Source organism: Nycticebus coucang, chromosome 17, assembly GCF_027406575.1.
Source record: "Nycticebus coucang isolate mNycCou1 chromosome 17, mNycCou1.pri, whole genome shotgun sequence".
Taxonomy (NCBI): domain Eukaryota; kingdom Metazoa; phylum Chordata; class Mammalia; order Primates; family Lorisidae; genus Nycticebus; species Nycticebus coucang.
This window is the reverse complement of record NC_069796.1, coordinates 74,483,652-74,498,378: the sequence shown is the minus strand read 5'-3', so window position 1 is coordinate 74,498,378 and position 14,727 is coordinate 74,483,652. Positions and strand designations below refer to the sequence as shown.

The 14,727-nt window shown below is 42.2% G+C and overlaps 1 protein-coding gene across 4 annotated transcripts in view; it reads right to left on the bottom strand.

The window, feature by feature from the left end:
• The window catches only part of KCNIP1 (potassium voltage-gated channel interacting protein 1), a 396,149-nt gene that overhangs the window by 48,466 nt on the left and 332,956 nt on the right, over positions 1–14,727 (bottom strand). The window lies entirely within an intron of this gene.

Genomic DNA, 14,727 nt, shown 5'->3' with positions numbered 1-14,727 from the left:
GAGAACGGTGTTTGGTTAGTGTTGTCTTTTGCTATCGTAAGTCGCTAACCCTGTGACCAGTCCTACAGAACCGCGTTACTATGCTTGTGCTCTACAGGTTTCATCTTCTTGAGCACAGTTCAGAATTATCTGTTCTTCAAACTCAACAGCTTTTTGCACAGGGGGCTCACGGACGTGTCTCCCTTGGACAGGACTCCTTTATTCTTGTAGGTACAATGTCACATTTTGTACACAGACACATATGGGCAACCATGTCAGGTATTTTTTATGATTCTGGGTGTTGAGATGAAAGGAACGAACAATTAAAAGATTCTGTGTTGAATGCATTTCATATCCTATAGTAACCAACCTCGTGAGTATTATTATTTTTTAAATTCTCGTTTTCTTGGTTGTTAGTCACTCAAGTGACAGTGTTGGAATTTGAACCTTAATTATACCACACAGCTTCCATGTAATCAGGGATAGGGGTGGGGTATCTGAGCGGGTGACAAGGCCCTTCTTTTCATTTTTGTCTGTGTGATGGAGGAGGGAACACCAATGCTTAGGAACTGCTTGGAAATCTCCAAAAGAGAGCTTCTCCAAGGTTCTGTTTCACCATATTTAAAAACACTTGCCCACACTATCTCTTTATAGGATAATAAAAATGAACCATCTGTGGTTCATTGGAAAACATAACTCAGGCTTATTAAAAATATATGAATTTTTACTTTAAGATGGGATGGCCCTATTATTCAAAATTGTAAGCCAAAATGTATTATCTATTATTAATTTATTTTTAATGGACATCTTTCTTATAGATTAGCATTCTAATTACTTCTGAAAAAGTGGGCCGCAGCGAGGGGAGTTTTCCAATTAAAATTGTCCTGAAGATAAATTGAGGTCTTTGGCTGAGAGCACTTCAGCCTTCTCCCGTCCTTGAGCAATAGCGTCTGTCATCTGGAGGGGCCGGCCTGGGATTTGCATTTGTGTTGGATCTGCCTGAAGAGTTGCAGGTTCCTTCAGGAGTGAACTGGCATGCTCTCGGCCACCATCCTACTGAGGTTCTGTCCAAAAGTCACAGAGATGAAGGCTCCAGCCTGCTGCCTGCCGCTGCCTGCCCCTTCTCAGGCCCCTCCGCTCACTGCTTGCTAATCCTTTCTCCCAGCCAGAAATAAAACGTGTCTGCATGTTCTCTGTCAGGGGAATTGAGGGGGTCTCTCCAACACTTTATATAACTGAAAAAATCTTAGCATTTATAGTTTGTGAGACTTGTTCATGTCCATTCAAATCAGTTCATGCGGACTGAGAGCATTCTGTGCCCAGGAGTTTGCATCGGAAAGGGCAGAGATGTGGGGAGAGCCAGATGCTGCGCCCAAGGGTTTGAATGGCTTGAATCTCTCCTCATCCACTCGCTGTGTGGCTTCTGCACATACCCCACCTGCCCAGGGGTGATGCCTCATCTGTGCAGGACACTGACTTCTCAGGGTCTTCCTGAGGATTAGGCGGATACCCGGAAGATGGCACTTAGCGATGTGCAACAGACTCTGGCTCATTTCCTCCCTGCTCTGGTCCATCGGCTGTGTGAGGATGGTGGCCCGGTGGGCTTTAGGACATCCTGCCTGGGTGTCAATTGGCTCCATCTTTAAGAGACAATATGCGTGTGTGTGGGAGGTGCAGGAGTGCCAGCGCAGGGCAAAGACTGGGTGGGAAGCTGGGCAGTGAAATGGGAAACCTTGGTCTGACTCACGTCCCTAATTCTGGGCTTTAAGCATTTCCATTCTCTGGGTCTCAATTCCTTCTGCAACAGAAAGGAAGTGGGGGGACCCTTATTTCTACTTTTCCAGACTTGAGCAATTCTCTTTTTAGTTTTAATTTATATATCAATTATGAATCCTGCCTCCAGAAACCTCTCTAAAGTCATCTTATATCTATGCTATTTTACATTGATATAATTTTATCTTGAGATAGCACATTCGCATTAAGTGTAATAGTTGTGGGAAGGCACACTTCTTTTGATCAGCCTTAGTTTACTTCTTTTACTCTTCTATTTTAGTATGGTAAGGGTTTGTTCAATATTTATGCACTTGTTAACAAGCACCTTAGCACGTCCGCACTCACTAAACTCAGATTTCAGGGAAGAGAAGATATACAGAAAAGGTTACTGGACATCTACTATGTAAACATACACTAAGCGTTTCCACATTGGTTCATCTCCTTTTATTTTCCCAACAATCCTGGGAAGTGATATTAATATCCCCAATTGGCCATTGGGCAAGCTAAGTCTCAGAAAGCTCAAGTGACTCCTAAGGTCACACGGAAAGTAAGTGCTCGTCCTAGCCTCTGAAGTTGCTTCTTGCTTTCTATAATTTGCAATGTGATGTTACTTACGTAGCTTTGCGATGCACTGTTACCATCTGGTCATGTTGTGCTCACCTTCCTTCTGCCTCCCCCCCCCCCTTTATACATTAGGCAGACGGAAGTTATTATTCGTGGAGTGGCTCAGCATTGATTCTTTGCTTCTCCAGGCCTCAAGGAATTTTTTTTAAAAACCTCCTTGCTTTCTCTGCAAAGGCTTAGGAAAGACTTGGCGTGGAGACTCCAGAGGAGGGGGGTCTATCAGGGGTCCCCCCTAGCATCCTGTTGCTTCTCGCTGCACTTGGCCAAGGTGGGACCTAAAAATGAGGTGCCATGACAGCTGCAGTTTGATGACCCCCTGGCTGAGAAGCGGCCTGTATATTCAGCACCAGGCATGTTTAATTGCATCTGGCCAATGATTGTGTTGCATGTTTGGGGGGGTTTACTTAGGTGGTTCTTAGGAAAAATTGAGGCCATGTATATCAAGCAATTTTTGAATTATGTCTCTATTAGCATCTGTGAATCTCTCCCTGGGGAAGCCAGGAAAGCTAGATTAGTTGAGCAGTTTAAAACAGGATTAGAGGAGGCAGTGGGGGAATATCCCACAGGGAACAATAATTATAAGCAGCAGTTCCATATAAATGGGTCTTAATGTGTTTTCTATATTGAATTCCTGAGAGTGGTGATCTTGAGTGATTTTTCAGCGCCCCCTCCAGGGCCTCACCCCTGCATAATAGCACGTAGTGGGCAAGTTTTTGGAGCTGAGGAGGAAGGCTTAGGTGACCTCACTGGCTCCCTGGGCACCAGAAGCCTCTCAAGCCCTGGCAATGCTGAGCCAGTGTGGTTGTGCCCACCAGCTGCCTGTAGGCCCCACGATGGTATTGGCATTGTTGTGTCATCTGTAGGAAGTGAACTTGGGCAAGTCACTCCCTTTGCCCCTGTGGAATATTTACATAGTCTTAGCACTGAACTTGAACTTAGGATTCTCATCTGATTTATTTCAACTAATCTTTCTAACATCCTGCAAGGTGAATTATATCATCTCATTTTATAGATGAGGAAACTAAGTCTCATGGAAGTTACATATCTTGCCCAAAGTCACTAATCAGCAAATGGCAGAGCTGGGGTTTATATACTGGTCTTTGACTATAATTCAAAGGGTTATTTCCATGATGCCAGATCATTTCCATGTTCCTTAAGGTCTTGTCCTACTAAAAATTCTGTGAAACATACCTTTTTGGCACTAGAAGCTTAGGGTTCTCATCTTGGGGTTTATAATACCACCTCAACTTATTTAGACTCCAGCAGCTATGGAAACAGAAATCCTGCTCATTAGTTCTGTGTTTTATGACTGCTGCTGGCTCCACAGTCCCAGGGGTTATGGGTTGGGCTCAGAGTATAACCCAAAGGATGCACCAATAGATATCTAACAGACGGCTGTCAGGCTGATGGTGCCATAGAGAAATGACGTGGCCCCAGCTGGGTCACATCCCTTCTGTCCACTTTAAAAGCAAGTGTACCATGCTTCTTCTTACACCAATAAAGTGGAATTATCAGATAATAAAAATTAAATTTGAACAAGCCTTAGATACCATCCAGTGGTTTCCAAACTCCTATAAAGGCAAGGAATTCTTTAATGAAGGAAATTGTGCATGTATGCTAAGTACGTAAAACAGGGGAATGCAATCAGATGCTTGGGACAAAATGGGAAATTGGGAGAATGTAGTTTTCTTTCACTAAATCCCATGGGTGGCCCTTAAGGGAATCTTGCAAATCCACTGATCTAATTCAACCCTCTAATTTTACAGGTTAGAGTGAGCCCAGAGGGGGACACTGATGTGCCTGAGGACTGTGGTTGAGGCTCCCTTCTAAGTCTACTGACTTGCCACTTGGGAACCTTTACTAATCTTGCAGAAGTGGCAGTGAGCTGAACTTGAAGGAATTCTTATATCCCTTGCTATGAACAGGATGGTAATTAGTTTGTGCATGAATCCATTCATTCACCAGCTATTACTGAGTATCTATTTGTCAAGTAGAACTTACCCTATTCTTGGAATATCCTCTGAAATATCAGATGACTCTAGGGCAGGTTACAGGGGAATGGCAAGCTTCTGTAACTATTTAACATGTAGATTAGTGAGGGAATAGAGTGGTTTGGAGAAGAAGTCAGGCTTTGGAGGAGAAAATTCCCACTGGAAATGAGCAAGAGTTAGCTCATTGTATATGTTGTGGGATGGGATGCTTTTGTGGGTGAAGTTGGAAGCCTTTGTTTTGGGCCCCAAAATGCATTCCAAGGAATGAGGAAGCTTTGGGGATAAATCCCTGCCTGGGCCCATGATTCATTAGCTATTTGTTCATTCATTTGATGCTTAGAGGACTGAGGACCTCTATGTGTTTGGCATTGTGTGGGGCAGTATGGATGTAGGTGAACACAGCAGACACATCACTGTCTTCATGAGTTAGCATCTCCTCACACCTCCCTCTTGTCTGTAGGATAAAGGCAGACTGTGCAGGCTTTGCATAAAATCCAAAAGAAGAGTTTTAGATTTTCTTTTGAGCAGAAAGTATTTTGGAACAGAAAAAGTATTAAAATGTTTCATATGAGGGGTGCCTGATGTAATATACATTTAAAAAAGATTATTCTGGACAAGTGGAAGCAAGGAAGCCAGAAAAAGGGCTCCTAGCCTGAGGGGCTTTCCGGTCTAACCCCTGTCATTGACATCATCTCCAGCCCTCCTTAGGGTTCACCTCAGCTCCCAGGTCACAAATGTCTTGTCTTTTCCTGAACATGCTTTTTTCTCCTTTAAATGCTTCTTTAAATACACACACTATTATTTCTGTTAAAGTGCCCTTTCTTTTCCTGTCTCTAAGGCTCCTATTCAGTCTTCAAAACCCATTTAAAATGCTCCCTCTTCTGGAAGCCTTCCCTAATCTCTTCATGGCAGATTAGTTCTGGTTTCTTCTGTTGCACAGCTTTCTGCACAAATCTTTGTTTTGTGGCTCAGCTACTTACTAGCTACATTACCTGAGCAAGTTGACTTTTATATGCTCAGTTTCCTTATCTGTCAAATAAAGAAAATAGTAGTATCTTCCTTATAGGGTTGTTTTGAGGTGAGAGTGACCATGCACATGGAGTATTTCATGTAGGCTGAACACAGCTGTTATGATTACTCCTAGTGTATTACAAATACGAGGCTGACTATCTGATTGTGAATGCCCTTTGAGGATGGAGGAAACTATCTGATTGTGAATGCCCTTTGAGGATGGAGACATGGCTTATTCATCTTTGTATCTCCAGCATATGTTCTGGAGTTGATTGATGTATAAATGAACAGGCCCTGGCCATGGAGGCCCATTCACTATTTTTTGGTGAATTGTATCCTGCTTTATAAACTTTCTTACTCTGTAAGCCTTTCTCTTCTTCAATAAACTTTGTTTGATGATTGCTTTACTTTGGAGTGTCTGCTCATTTTTCGACCAAGCTCACTCCAAGAACTGAGGACTTAGGCAGTTTCCTGAAACCCTGATATTTTAGGAGACCAGCAGCTGCCTTGAAACACAACAAATACAGTATTATTGTCATCCCCATAGTGTACATTAAATCACAGAACGTACTCATCTTGCCTGATTGAAAAAACAAATAAATGATATATAAAAAAAGAATACCTTGTTCTCTGACTTCCCACATTTCCACATCTCCTTTGTTAATTTTCCTGGGAGCACAACTTGCTGTCTCTAACTTGAGAGACATTGAACGTTGATTCGCATCACGTATTGCCCTTAGCCCTCGATTCTCTTCCTCTCTCCCACCCTTCCATCCTCCCTTCTTTCCTTCCATCCTTCCTTTCTCCTTACTTCTTGGTTTTCTTGGGTCTCCTATTACCATACTTAATTACAATGCTAATTAGACAGCTCCCGTGAGGGGTTGAGGTAGGAGACCGTTTGTATGACCGCAAAACAGGAAATGTTTTTCCAGAGCATCAGCCCTTTTGTGGTAAATGGTACAGTGTGGACATGGTCCAGATAGTCCCAGAAATCAGATCTTTGTTTTCATGGAGAAACCTCAGGGCACTCCCCCCCAGGCCACACTCTGGCCAGGCACATAATCACAATGATTTGGGGACTATCCTGATGGTCAAGGAAGGCCTTGGAAAGGTCACTATTAAATGTCACAAATTAATATGGCATTATATGGAATGTCACTAATTAATATGGTATTATCTGGAGGAATGACGTATCTTAGGCTGTCTTTTGAGAATCACAGCTGTGAACCCAAGTTGGAACTGTCTGGGTCCTTTCTGTCCTTCTTCCTGGGTTGATGTGGTTTTGTTTCCAGACAGTGACTGGGAGGCGTGGCTGGGCTGGCAGTCACGGGGCAGCGAGGGAAAAATGTAACTTTTCCTTAGAGTATCCTGAAAACTTGGCTATTGAACACAGCCAGTGAGTGGAATAGAAGTTGATATACATAAAACAACATAAATGTCTCAAAATACATTCCAAATTCAAATCTAGCTCAACCCTTCATTCTGCGTAGTGACCTCTACACCTCGGTCTTGACCTTAGTGAGGACCGAGGTTATGTTTTTTAAGCCAACCTTTATTTATGCACTTCTCATAACAGAGCCTGAGATCTGGAACTTGACTTCTCGAATTTGAATCCCAGCTCCCTGCACTCCTAGCTGTGGGATTTTAGGTAAGTGCTTTATCTTCTCTGTAAAATGGGGAGATGATGCTACCCATCTCATAGTCACACGGGTTAAATGAAGCACTATATATTATGAAGTACACAACGTACATAAAGAACTTTGCTTGGCATGTGGCAAGAGATTAATAAATAGACCTATTATTATAATGCAGTCAGATTTCTTTTTCTCTTGGAAAATATGAAACACACTTTTTGTTAGCCTTGGCATTGCTATTTCACATCTCCCCTTGATCGGGCTGCCAGCTGTTCTCCATCTTCTTCTTCTTATTCTTTTTTTTATTAAATCATAGCTGTGTACATTAATTGTTCTCCATCTTCAATTGGATAACTCAGAGTCTTTTATAAATAGTCTTTGTACAGACTCTGAGGCAACGTTTAGTGAATGGTTACTATTTTCCAGGGACATACATACATTCCTATATTTCATCTCATAAAACCCATGTGAGGTGGTAACAACTCGCCCAGTTTGCAAATATAAAAGGTGAGTTGAGGAGCTGAAGCCCATTCCCTGAGGTAATGAACACTGAGCAAAATGTAGTGTTGGGATTCAAACCATGCCATCCCACCTGGGTGCTGGCACATCAGACTGTGTAGCTCACCAACTCCTCCCCGAAGGGAACTTCCTCGGGAGGCACGTGTTAGCATGACTCTGGGAGGACGTGCCGTTGCCTCAACTATCTTCTCTCTAGCTTTTAAAATAGACAAATGTAGGCCAGGCATGGGGACTCATGCCTGGAATACCTGCACTTTGGGAGGCCAAGGTGGGAGGATCACTTGAGGCCAGGAGTTTGAGACCAGCTTGGGCAACATAGCAAGAGTCCTATCTCTAAAAAGAAAACAAACAAACAAAAAACAACTAGTCAGTGTTGAGATGTGCCCCTGTAGTTCCAGATATCAAGCAGCTGAGACCAGAAGATTGCTTGAGCCCAGGAGTTCAGGCTGCATAGTGCTATGCTGATGTCATAGAGCTCTAGCCTGGGTGACAGAGTGAGACCTTGTCTCAAAATAAACAAACAAAAAAATAGACAAATAAAATAAAGCAAACATGAAAGTAGCTAACAGTCTAAAGCTCATATGCTATGTTAGCACCATAATTTTTTTAAAAAAAGATTTTACTTCATTGACAAAATAATTGCCTAAGAAGAAATCTGTTTTCTAAGAATGATTCAAGAGCAGTTGGAGTCCAGAAGGCACAGGGCACAGGCTGAGCAAATTTGGGTTGAGAAAGATGAAAAGTAGAGAAGTCAGGGAGAGGGGAAGGGGGGCAGCCCAGGTGGGTGCCCCAGGGCAAGGCCCAAGTAGCAGGAGAGAGGTTTGGGGCCCTGGGGCTGCAGAGCGGGCAGTGGAGGGAGGGAGGAGTAGCTGTGACAGCTCTGACTTTTTAATCTTTGTTGCCTTGAGGGAAATAAAGTAACGCTGCTGCTGCAGGGCTTACTCATTTCAGGGCATGGGATCACTGTAGCACTGCATTCAGGATCCTAAATCAAGGGCTCTGTGGGTGGCCTGAGCTCTTCATTCTAGAAACCCTCAGACGCCCAGCCCCAGAGATGACTGAGGAGGTAACTAGACAGACCAATCTCTACAGCTAGCCGAGTGGGCCTTCGCAGGATGGGCTCTGTGTGGACTGGCTGTGCTCGGTGGAGGCAGGCTTTGGCCATAGTTCATGTGCAAGGCCTGCTGCTGTGCCTGGCCTTTGCAGTGTGGAGTCTCTGGAGACACAGAACACAAAAGCAATGGCAAACTGTTAATTAGTTAAGCAGACTCCTAAAGGTTAATGATTATAGAAATTACTTAACTTGGACACTCAAGTGAACATGGAGAATGAAGCGCTTGCCTCTGAGCTGGCTGCGTCCCTTCCCGTGACTGCCTCCTGCCTCTCAGCCTCTCCTTTTGACTCTTTCTCCCCTGACTTTTCTACTCTCTCCTATCTTTTTCTTCTCATTCTCCTATCTAATCTCCCCTCTTCTCCTGTCTGTCCAATCTTATCTGTAGTTACAGACCTACAACCTAGGTTTATTTCACTCTTGTAATAGATTTTGTATTCATTTCTCGTCATTTAAAAATCAGGTGGTGATTCTTCTAGGCCAGTCCCCAGGCACCTGTCTTCAGCTTCTGAACACTACCCCCTAATGTAACAGTACTTTGTCCTGGAGATAGAAATGGGGATGAGAACTACAAGCACACACGGGGTACTTCCTCTTGATCTGCATTATAAGGGATATTTTTAAAAAAACAGTGAGAATCTAGTCATCTATTACTTACATAGTTAAACATAAATAAAAAGGAATCTGTTTTTCAAAATTGGGTGAGCTGAATGTTTTATGTTTCTCTTTCTCTGAAGAAGCTCAAGCCAGTTGAATGCAGTTTGTTTTTACTCATAACAGGCCCTCCGTTTTTCTCAGAATCTATAATCTTGGATAGAAGAAGATATTTTAAAAAGTTAATCATGCTTGCTTTAACAGACTGCAAAATAACGCCTATGTTAGTCATTGAATCTAGTGTCTTTTGCGCTGCATTTTAGGAGAGTTTTTCAGCAGCAGATGAGTCTAGGTTTTGAGTGGGCAGGTGGCAGAGTAGCATCAAGAGTCAGTCTTATTTTGTTGGCCAGACTTGGGGTAATCCAGCCTGGTCTGGGTCTGGGCACCTCTGGGTGTTTCTGAGATGGGAGAGACTGAGAAGGTTTCTAAGCACAGAACGAGTTCTCCTTATTGGAGGACCAGAAGGACTTGCTGGACATATAAGCAGAGAAGTTTTAGAGAAAAAATGGGAGCCCACCCAAGCCAGGAGATAGGGTTGTTCTTATGGGGAATCAGAAACTTCAGGAAATCTTTCCCATTCACCTTGAAAGAGGCATGTTCTGGGAGCATCATAAACCTTGGTAGTGTAAAAATGATAGCAGAATAAACAGATCAGGCAGATAAACAGGAGCATGGGAGAAGTAGAAGGAAGTGAAAGTGTCTTTGTCTTCTAATATTTCAGAGAAGGTGGGGAACAGACACCGCTTAAAGCCCAAACTTAAGTAATAAAGGATTAAATGTGTTGTTTGAAGTATAGCTATATCTATAGAAGAACTAAATTAACAAACTAAATCTGGAGCTAGAAAGAGGAAAAAGAGAAAAGAGAGAGAGGTTTGGGGTTCAGGTCATAGAGGAACAAATCTGCCCTGAGGTGCCAGGTTCTTCTGTGACCAGCAGGGATCTGAGATAAAGGAGGGAACTTCTGCAGACCGGTGCTGGCAGGAGGTCAGGGACGGTACTTCTCATCCTCCTTGGAAATGCTGAGAGAAGGTGACCTAAGTCTTTATATTTTCCAGCATTCTGGATCAATAGGTCTATCAGTATCTGAACTTTAAGTGTGCGTATTTTGTTTTTTATTGTATCGTGGCAAATGAAGAAACATTTCAAAAGACCTATGTATTACATTCCTAAGGCTGTCATAACAAATTACCAAAAATTGGATGGTTTAAACTAAAAGAAATTTATTCTCCCACAGTTCTGGAGGCTAGAAGTTCAACATTAGTCTCATTAATGGGCTGAAATCAGGGTGTTGGCAAGGTCATGCTTCAGGGTCAGCAGAGCAGGTGACTCTAGATTTTGAGTGGGCTGAAATCAGGGTGTTGGCAAGGTCATGCTTCTGAGAATGAGGCTCAGAATGAGGCTAGAGGCTCTAGGTGAGATTCCATTCCTTGCCTCTTCCAACTTCTGGTGACTGCCAGCAATCGTTGGCTTTTGGCCACATCACTCCAGTCCCTCCCTCCATCCTAGCATTGCCTTCTCCTCTTCTGTCTGTGTATAATTTTTGTCTGCCTCTCTTATGACATTTATGATGGGATAGAGGACCCATCCAGATAATTCAGGATAATTCTCTCATCTCAAAATCCTTACCTGAATCACATCTGCAAAGAGCCTTTTTCATTATAAGGTGACACAGGTTCCAGGGATTAGGATCTGTTATATCTTTGGGTGGCCATTATTCATTCCACAACCTAACTATATTTGGTTATGAGTACATTACCAAGAACATATTCATTGAGTGGAAATAATGGTGCCTGCAATGCTCTAGGTGCAGTCTAAGTGTACGTTTGGCTGTGTTTGGATAGCAGTAATTGCCCTATAATGGGATTCAGAAGACTTGAATTGAGTCCTGAATTTGACACTTTCTAGCCATGAGCCTTGAAGTCAAAACTCCAGAGCATCAGTTTTTAAAAACTATAAAATTGGTTCGATAATAACATGAGACCTTTAAACTTTATAGGATTGCTCTGCTATCCAAGTCAAACACTGGATAGGCAAGGATCTCATAAGCTGTGAAGCACTGGAGACGTGCTAAGTCTGTTACAAATGGTTAAAGCTGGTTGGCTTTGCATAAACCATATTTCTAATCTTTTGTCAACAAGTGAATTCAGCAAACCTCCAAAGTAATATTGTATGTTTCTTGCAATTTAGAATGCATAGAAAATTGACTCTAAAACCCCCAATGAACACACCTGGATTCTTGTGATTTCCCCACAAAATTTTCAAGTTATTATAATTGTCACTATTTTTGGCTGTGATTCTTGCTTATCTCATGACATTCTGGTTTCATGAACAAGCTACAGTCAGAGGCATACCACAGTTACTTGATATTAAGACAGATACAAGATATGGCAGCAGGAAAACCTACTTTGAGAAACATTGATTATATATCTCACTGCCTCAGTAGATGTTGACCTGGAACTGTGAATCACTTCTGAAGTTACCTGTAGACATGACCCTTTGAGGACAGAGTGCTATCACCTGGTGAGGGCAAGATTGCATGATGTTGGTTCAGCAAGCACAAGGTGAGAAGAGAGGCAGAGTATTAACTAGTAGTGCTCTCAGAACTTTCCTGGGGGGCAGTGTTAGCTGCTGTCTGTCTCCCCCATGCTTCTGCCATAATCTTTTCCTCTCTGCAGCCCCTGTTAGCCTCTCTTTGCTGGGCATGCTGATGAGCTTTGTTGGTTAGCCAGCCCTGGCAGTGAAGGCCGCGTATACATGATGACCTCGTGTACAGAGATAAAGTCATCCCAGGATTCCTACCCCTGGAAGCGTCAATGGAAACTTGGAAATTCAAAAGGAAGAATTATACTGTCCAAGAGGACTGAAGGATTTTTAACCAAAGGCATAAAGCACGGGTTTCGCTTGTTTTCTCTGATGACCAGGGCATTCTTTTGATTGGCATGATCTAAGGCCAAAAAAGAATAAGGAATTTATGAAGCACGTGCTATGTTATAGGTAAAAAGCATGACATTTCCCATATGTCGTTTCCTTTAATCCTCATAACAACCAAAAGAGCTTTACTGCTATTGTTATGAATTGAATTGTGTCTCCTTCAAAGACCGGTTGAACTCCAACTACCTTATATGGAATCAGGGCCTTTGCAGATACATTCAAGTTAAGGTGAGATCATAGAGGTGCACCCTGGTTCAGTATGACTTGTGTCCTTAAAAGAAGAAGAAATTGTCATATGAAGATAGAGACACATGGGGAAGTTTGGTCATACGAAGATGGAGGCTGCCACAAGCCAAAGAATACCTGGAGCTAACAAAGCTGGAATTGACAAAGAAAAAACCCTTCTCTGGAGATCTCAGACTCTAGGGGAGTTTGCCAACACCTTGATTTTGAACTTCTAGGCTCCAGAACTGTGGGAGAATAAATGTCTCTTATTTTAAACCACCCATTTTGTTATGGCAGGCCTAGGAAATGAATAAAACTATCATTCTCATTTATCTATTTTACAAATGAGGGAAGTGAAAGGTAGGGAGGAGAAAGGACTTGCCTAACATCCCACACTGATGAGTGGATTGAAACCCTGCTCTTTTGACTCTGGGCCCCACGTTCTCTGTACTATTCCAAATTTGTTCCTGAAAAATAACACAAAAATAAGACCATAATCCTAAGAAAGACTACAGATGGGTTTTTCGGAGATGTTCCACTGCTCTCCTTAGAATGACTGCATCACACTGCTCCCGATGTATTTAGTAGGAGGTGGTGTTCTCTCCTTAGTACTCGAATGGGTGAACAGAGTTTCCCATATCACACACACATTAACATGGTGTTTTGAACCATATGGTGAAGGCCTTAGCAAAAGAGCCTACGTGTGGTGTAGACTCAATGGCAGACCATAGGTTCCATCTGGAACTAGCTTACTTGCTGAGGTACTTGGTGTACAGAACAGAGGGTGAAATTTTAGAGACAAACACCACCACCTTTGCTGTTGCTGCATTTTTGGAAATTTTATTTAACTTCTCTAAATCTGTATTCTTCCTTATGTAAAAGGAATAATGACATCTACCTTCCAGCATTATGTAAATTTTTCCCCATAGAGTGTTATTTTGGAGGTTACATTAGCTTGTGTAAATAAAAGCACCTAGCGCTATACCTGGAACGTGGTAGGGGCTGACTGAATGTTAATAGCCTTCTCTTCCTTTACCTAGATTCCCAGAAGTAGTTTTAAACATATGTTCCCTAATTTTCACCTTAAATCTCCTCATTACTCTAACATTAGATGAATGATTGATATTCTCTGTGATAATAAAACCGAAAGCTAAAGCAGTGAAAGGGAGATAGATGCTTATGATATAGAAAGGAAGATCAGGGGAATATTTCTATTGCACTTTTAGCCTTATGAAGAAGTAGGAAATTCTTGCATTAATTTGTAACCTCAGGGGTAGCTGCTAAATCTCTGAGCAGGGATAGAATGTGTTCTCTTGGAATCCAGTGAAGAACAAGGGCTTTGCTCAGTTGTTACCGATTGGCAAGTGGAGTTTGGATCTTTGGAAGAGCATATCAAAGGGACTAAGGGCCAGGAAAAGTCCCTATGTGCAAGCAGAACTATTCTTCCGGAGTGTTAGATTTCAGGTGTTTTTTTTTAGAAAGAAAAGCTTTCTGAACATGCTCAGCTTTCAACCTTGGAAGCAAGGTCATAGAATCATAGATTCACTAAATTTTAGCTAAAGCCAACACACCCTTATAGACAGGGGCTAATATACATAGAACTGATAAGAATATGTATCTTAAAGCTGAGCTGGTCTGGTTGAAGTGGAGCTGAGGGAGCTCATAGTCTGGCTAATCATCCCCACCCATAAAACTGAATTCAAAGCAACCTTTGGGTCACTCTAGAATTCCATGGAGCAGAGATTGAAAATCATCACAAGAACATTGAGACCCAGGTTTTTAAAAAATGACTTGCTCAAGGTTAAACCAAGACAGATCATGGCTAGAAATCAGATTTCTTGACTCTTAGTCCTGGGCTTATCCAACCATGTCACATTGTCCTTCAGTTTCTGGTCTAGCTCAGCTTTGGTTGACTTTTTACCTAGTCCTTGTCTGTAAATGCATGCCATTTGCTTTAGTCACATGCCTCTTAGAAATGCCATCTCCTCCATGCAGTTATGAAAGAATGTACATTGACTAAACATTGTATATACATCAAAGGTACATTATTAGAAGTTGGTATTGTATAATCCATTCTTTGCCAAATTTGGAATCTTTCCAGGAGACTAATTTTATGTGATAAAATCATATAGACAAACTATGTTCTTTTTGAAACAACATCTCATGCAGGGGGGAAAAAAAAACTCTTGAGCTCCTTTTATTTTGGAAACCAAACTGCTAACTTGCTAATCACAAGCAGAGTGGTTCACCTGGGTTTATAACTACATTGTCATTA